The 7,384-nt window shown below is 38.6% G+C and overlaps 1 pseudogene; it reads left to right on the forward strand.

The window, feature by feature from the left end:
* Positions 1–6,089: 6,089 nt before the first annotated feature.
* LOC109452256 (pre-mRNA-splicing factor 38A pseudogene) lies at positions 6,090–7,059 on the forward strand (annotated as a pseudogene).
* The last annotated feature ends 325 nt before the right edge of the window (positions 7,060–7,384 follow it).

The following is a 7,384-nucleotide window of genomic DNA, read 5'->3' on the forward strand; positions in this document are numbered from 1 at the left end:
GGTGAGCTCAGGATTCAAATTCAGACAGCCTGACTCCAGATCTTAAATAAGTCAGGTGGATACAATAAAAAGTTGATCAAAATAAGTGCCTCCCCTCTTGATGGTAGAACCTGGCTATAGTTCTATCTACCATGTGCTCTTCTAAAAACACCTGTTAGAAAACCAAGATTCCACATCTGTCCTAACAATAAAAGCCTCTTTGATTGAGTTCTCGTCTTTGAAATTCAATAAGTCTGACTAAAATAATTCAAACATATTGTTAGAGATATCTTTCATATTGTCAATAAATATTTGAACAAAATGATGATGTGTTCTCTTTAACATTACACAAATGTATCACTTTAATCAATAGTGTTTTTTTGATTCACAAAGCATATTCGTATCCTGTACAAGATATGTGTGCTATATTTGGAAATTATTTCATTTTCTTTGCCCCATTAAAAACACAATATGTGTCCCCTTTCCAATTTTGTTTAAAACAAATAAACTGTGCATCATATTCTTAGATTAATATGTTCCAAAGTTTCTGTTAAGGAATTTGAAGATTTTTCCAGTTCTTAATATTATCCTACAGTAATACCTATCCTCAACCCTCATCTTCTTGCAATGATTACTTTGCTTATGTTGCACAATACTGCAAGTAGGTATAATGTTGAGAATATTCAGTACATTTATTTTCTCATCCATGACTAAGCGATTTTTGTAATTTTTCAGTAAGACTGTTCTTTACGATATTCTCTCTCTCTCTTTTCTTTTTTTGAATTGTGGAAACTTTGGTATACTATTGGCTCTTGATCTAATGGTTACAAGAGAATATTTAATGGGTTGGTGGCAGTTTTATTGCCCCTTAAACATTTAATAGGTTTTCTGCATAATTTCTCAATGTGTTCTTATTTGTTTACTTTTTTACATTTTGGGTGTAAAATTGAAAACTTATGGTATTGAATTTTATGACATTGGCACAATTCCTCCTCTACAGTTATAATATATGCTTCCATTATACTCTGATTTCTAGGGGCTAAAACATGAACTTAACAGCGCAATATGGCTTTGATTCATAAAGTTTTATATTTGGATCACTATTACAAATTGAAAACTTGTTCTTTACTAAACTGATAAGATTGTACTTGCCTTTTATTTTGAGTATCATTTGTTATAAATACTGGCAAAATCTGGAACTACATTTTATTATCATTTTTTTAAAAATCCAACATCAGTTTGATCAATTTTGTTTTATTTGCCTAAGTATGTTCTGATTGAAATGGACTGTGGTGGAAATTCAGGAAATTCAGATTCTAGTCATAACACTGCTGTTCATTTAGATGTTCTGTGATCCTGAGGCTCAGTTTGGACTAGGTCAGAGATTTCAAAATTTCTTAAGGCTCACTTAAGAAATTTAAAACAGAATCTTACAATATGAAAATCAGAACACACCATCTGAAAAAGAGTAAAATGCGTTTTTCTTATTATGTTACTTTATAATTCCTGAATAGTTTTCCTTGATGGAACAAGTAAATCCTTACAAGAGACTGGATAGAGATTTTTCTGCTGTTTGAAATTATGATTTTTGCTCTTGGTGGCTATATAACTTAGAAGCACAGAAATTATAAGCTTAGAAGGCAACTTTATTAACAATTTTTGCAGATCAATTTATAAAAACTTTCTATCAGTCTGTGTACCGCTGTCATTTCTATTGATATTTATATTAACAATTTAGTAAAAATAAAGCTTAAAGAGGCAGTTTTCAAAAGTACATACTTTAAATGTGAATAATCCTAAATGATACTGCAAGAGCTTTTAATCTGGTATTTAGACTTTGTATAATACAAAGTGAGCAACATAAGTTTCATATATCAGAAAATTCATTAGAATTTCTTCCTCTGTCCATTGGAAAAAGCTCTGAAGCAACCTGATGGCATACCTCAGTTGATTTCAGACAGACTATGTCACACATAATTCAGAACTCACTGTTAAGAGACAGAATGACGTTCTGTTGTGGTACAGAAAAGCTGAGTGTGAATGTCCACTTTAATTTTCTGTTCACACACCCTGAAGTCTAGTTTGGACCAGCATCCACTGATGTCTTTTGGCACTTGCCTTTCGGTGACCTAACCCCAAACTTCATCTGTGCCCTACAGCCTTTCCCAGCAGGAGGCCTTTTCATCAGCTGCCCTCACTCTGGGAATAGCTCCCTCTACCCATGTAGGTTACCTGGGCAGTCTACCCAGGCTGTGCCTCAAAAAACTCTTTATTCCCTTTCCTGTTCTCAATTTCCTGGCAAAACTTGAAGTTTGCAGTGACTTACTCTTTCCCACTCGTTTCAGATCCATTCGTGCTCCTGCTTTTTTGCGTGGTAGTCCACAGCCCAAGCCTTAGCCCAGCCTCGCCTTACCCAGGCCTTCCAACCCCTGTATTACTATTGACCTGGCCCTGGCAGCCTCGGCTCACCCTGCTGGCCCTTCCCTATTGAGAAACAGAGTTTCCTGAAGTGTAGTGTCCATTAAATCACCACCACTTGTAATTATGTTGTTGCTTTTTAAGTTGAGTGAATTCTAAATGAAAGATGAATTTATGTTTTAAAGTCACAGTGGTTTAGGCTGGAAGTCTTCTTTTAGTCCAAAGGACAGGACGCCCACAAAAGTATTTTCTTTTTTTTCCCCCTGCTGGTCTCCAAATCAGCAAAGATCTTTTGAAAGCTTGCATTTCCGTGACCATGTGACACAAGTCCTCTTTGGATGAACTTAACCAGTACTCAGGTAACATTCTACTTTATGTGTACACGGAATTATTCGTTATTTAATTTAGTATTTTTAGTCTTGATGCCTTAATGAATAATTCATACACAATTGTAGGATTGAAAGAATCTTCAGTTTATGTAGGTGGACAAACATCGGAAAATACTAGAGTAACTATTATTTCTCTAGTAATTTATTCTTTCATTGTTTGATGAAACAACATTTATAAGGCATTTATGTTCTACAGGATTCCATAAGGGAAAAGTTTACAATCTAATGAACAGGTCAGAATAATAAAAGTTCATACAAATATATTTTTTTCACATCTATTAAAAAACAAAATTCAATGGAGTAAATTTGAAGCTCTGTCTGGCTTTAACTAAGCAATTCATGAATTGGGCAGCATCCCATCTAGCGATTAGAAGGGCTCTCCTGACTCGTGCAGTGCTTAAAGCCAATCAGAGCTTCACATTTACTTGTTTGAAATTTTGTATTTTAACAGATTGGTGCCAATATCAAAACAGACGCGAACTTCTAATGGCATTTGGGGACAATGAGAAACACAGGCGTGGTGCCCTCAAATCCCATTTTGAGTTCACTGTCTTTCTTGCTATTTCTGAAGGCGTTTGGTAAGTTCCTCTCTGTTTGAGCTCCTCTTTCTTTGTGTTCGGGCTCCTGATCTCATTGGCTTTCCTTTATAAGGCAGACCCGCTTGAGGTGCTAGAGAAGTCTACCTAAGACAACTGAGTGGGTATAGGGGTGGACATGGAGTCAATTCCTTATAGAGAAGTCTTCCCAGAGCCAGCTGGTAGATGTCTACCCAGAGCCAAGCCCCTAGCCATTCAGACAATTCCCCAGATGGACCCACACCCTTATCTTTGTCCCTGGATTCCACGTTGGTAACTGCTGAATTTAGTCTGCTGTTCCCATTTGTTTGGAATTAGCCCCCTAGATTCCACGTTGAGAACTGTGGGTGGCAGCTGCAGTTCTCCATTTTGATTGGAATCAGTTGATCATCCCATTCCTTGCGATGCATTCAATCCTTTCCCCAATCCAAGGTTCCATGGGAATTTTTGGTGACTGGCCATAGTTGGACTGGGTCCAGCATTGGACTGGACCCAACAGGAGGTCTCATATGAATATTAAAAAACAGGATCATTTATGTCCAAATAATTGAGTGTACCACCTTCTGGCATACCTGCTTATTATTTTATGTTTACTATCTATAGTCCCAGAAGCTGCAAAAACACAGGGTGTCAAAAAAATGTATACACATTTTAAGAATGGAAAAAACTGCATTAAAATGGTAATACTCAATATGTATCAATGACAAAAGATGAATACAAGTCATGTTTGACTTCTGCAATTACAAGAGGTGCTCAAAGTGGTTACCGTCAGCATCCAGCCACTTCTGATTATGGCAAACTATTGCTTGAGCAACGCTAACCAAATTGTCCACTTGTATACATTTTTTTGCCACCCCCGGTATTTGCAAAGGAGGTAAATCTTGCTGGAGACAGCCTAGAGTTGCTTGGCCATTGTGAGGCACTTTCTAGTTAGATAAAATAATTTAAAGAATGCACTTAAATGTAAAGGATTCCCCAATTGAGCAAACAGAAGGAGAACTGGCATGCAGAAGCTTCCAAAAATGTTTCAAAATTTCAAAGTAGCTTCAATGAAAAATTGCAAAAGGCTAATGAAAAATTAAAGAGATAAGAGGTACCTAAGACAAAAGACAACAAGACGGACTTGATCACTGATGTAACTCCAACTGGTTCCCTCTAACTTCTATCTTCCTTTCCATTCTTTGAAAAACAGCTACATTTAAAAAATAAAACAATTTGAGGCTACAGGCACTCCTTCGCTGCTATCTTTCACTCCTAAGTCAAAGGCTGACTTAAGTACCATAATTAGAATTACTTAAACCCAGGGAGGAGTCTCAAAAATTTTTGTAAATGGATTATCTCCTGGGGCAAAGGGGGGAAAACTAACATTTTACATTATCCCTTCCTAGCCAACTCCAAACCAATTGGTTATTGATCTTTTCTCTCCCAGGATAGCTATTGCCTTCTAGTTTTAATCTATCAGTTCTTTCTTCTGGCAATCTTTAAGAGTGACTCTGGATCTTGGGAAGGTAGTAATCTTTGTGCCATCTAGGGTATATCAGGTTGTTTAATATTGCCAGAAATATTTACTCTTTGTCCTGGCTAAAACCTGACAAGATAGTTGAAAGAATTTAATAACTTTTGATCAGAAATTTGGCCAAATTGGAAGCTGAGACTGAGAGTTTTGTTTTAGCATAGAGTTAAAAAGAAAATCCTATGGAAAATGAATTACAATGAAAAGGGGAAGTTTTGGGCAGAGAGGGGAAGTCTTTTGGGCGGTTGCATTCTGTGGATTATGAAGAGACCTGATGCCTATCTCTAACTGCTTGCCTTGTTTTCCCCTTGAGAGATGTGATCCCCATAAAATCTGTATGGGAAGTTGAGGGATAGAAGGTCTTTTCTTCTGCATCTGCTTCCTGCTGGACAGGGGCATAGAACTGTCCCTACCTATTGGGGGATTCATGGAACTCTCGCCCTGTCTGATCTCAGATGAGAGGAAGGGGTCTCAAGATCCGCCTGGAAGACCACATGTGCTTCTTTGGTTGCGACTGGTAACCTTGCTGGGTCATCCTCCGCATCCCCAAGGCCATTGAATGAGGAAAAACAGATTTTAATTAATAAATCCATTGGCTCTATAGAGCCTGTGGCCATTCAATCTGTCATTCAGGTGTTGTTAATTGTTGAGGAATTAGGCCCGGAATGGATAGGAGAGAACATTAGACTTCAATGATTACAATCAACAAGTATGAATCACAAGTTTTAGGGTAATTATCTAAAGCTGAGGTAGGAGAGTTCTATGATTCAGGTTAAAAACAATATTATTTATGATTAAGAAACTAATGGAGTTAAAACACTAATGAAAGAAAACTTAGAGTTTCTGTAGCGAGAAGCCCTTTCGTTTGGCCTGTATCACTACAAAGTCATTTGGGTAGCAACCCAATTCTTTGAGGTATTAAAAACAGCTGTCCTTGTTTTACAAATGCAATTTTTACAAGACCAGAAGTGTGGCTCCAGAAGCAATTTGAACCCTTCTTAGGCAGGAGATGCATGTTGAACATCACCAAGGTGCAGAGGCCCTCACTGATGGGATCAAAGATGCTATTCATGGAAGGAAGTTCCTAACGCTGGAGCATTTTCAGTTTCAAGCTATTTAAATAAGGCTTTTTCCATCTTTCTCCCTTCCTCACTGCTTTCTTTAACCTGAGTGGGACACACTAAAGGACCTGAAATAGAACTGAAGGCATTCTAAAATGGCAAACCATATGTGAAAGATGTGCACAGCATCCACAGTACCAGCCCTCAGTACCTGGAGGAGAAGATCATTCAGACACAAATCTATGAGTCCAATCACTCAAAAGAGGGGTGTTTTGGACTTATGGCTGAACCTGTAGTTGGTAAAGCCATGGAGCCAAGGTGTGTGAGTAGAGTCTATGGGGGAATGTAAAGCCAACCTCCTTTCTGTGTCTGATCTTGAAGATGCTTTAAATTCAACCCAAGAAGGATATCATTGTGGCATTCATCAGAAATGAAGATTTCAAGTATGTCTGCATGTTGGGAGCACTATACATGAGGCTCAGGCAGTGCAATTGATTGCTACAAGTGCTTGGAGCCTCTGCACAACGACTATTGAAAGATCAGGAGCCAGAACTGAAATGGGGAGTATGCACTGAGGCAAGTAGATGAGTTTATTGCTGCACTACTGCACAGTGTGTCTGTGATATCATTCTGCCCCGGCTACAGAAACAGTATGTGGTAGAGGAAGCTGAGCAATGGAGCCTTGGGTTGATGCTCTAGAAGAGGACACGCATGATGTGCAGTTCAGCAAAGAGGAGGAAGGGGAGGGTGAGAAGTTGGAGATTGTACGATCACCTGATCACCGCTGGAGAAGCTACTGCGACTTGGATAATCCCTGGCACTCGCCCACACTACACTATTGGAGGAGTAAGAGCGGGTCTCCCAGAAGGCAGGCAGCCTCCCCAAAGCAGGAGCTCTTCTCACAGAGAAAGGCATCCGAGCAAGAGTCCAAGATGTCACCACAGCAGGTCCTGAAATAGAGAACACAGGTCCTGCTCCAAGTCCCCAGATCCTTACCATAGCACCGACACAGGAGCCACTTGAAGTCTCCTGAAAGATCTAAGAAAAGCCACAGGAAGAGCTGGAGAGGGAATGAATTATGGATTCAGTTTGGTTTTAGTCCTAATGGCCTCCTGGGTACATGAAGGCATCTGTCTATGTGAAAGGATTAAGATCTACTCCCAAGGCAGTTATGAGAATAATTTAGAGTTTTGGTTTTGTTTGTTTTTTTTTCACCTAAAATTTTTTCTACTTTAATTTTTTTAAATGAAAGAGGTGCTGAGTTTTGTATCTCTTTTTGAATTATAATCCACAAATTTGAAGGATAATGCTTCCCAAGGGCTGCTTTTGACAACTTTTTACAACCAATCTTGACTGTGCTCAAATTTATGAGGGTAGAGAGAATTTGAGGAGTGGAGGGTAAAACAGACAAGGAGAAGATGTGGCCACCTGGTGACCCTTTTGTTATAT

This window comes from Rhinolophus sinicus, chromosome 1 (genome assembly GCF_057876585.1).
Source record: "Rhinolophus sinicus isolate RSI-liver-muscle chromosome 1, RSI-T2T, whole genome shotgun sequence".
Classification (NCBI taxonomy): domain Eukaryota; kingdom Metazoa; phylum Chordata; class Mammalia; order Chiroptera; family Rhinolophidae; genus Rhinolophus; species Rhinolophus sinicus.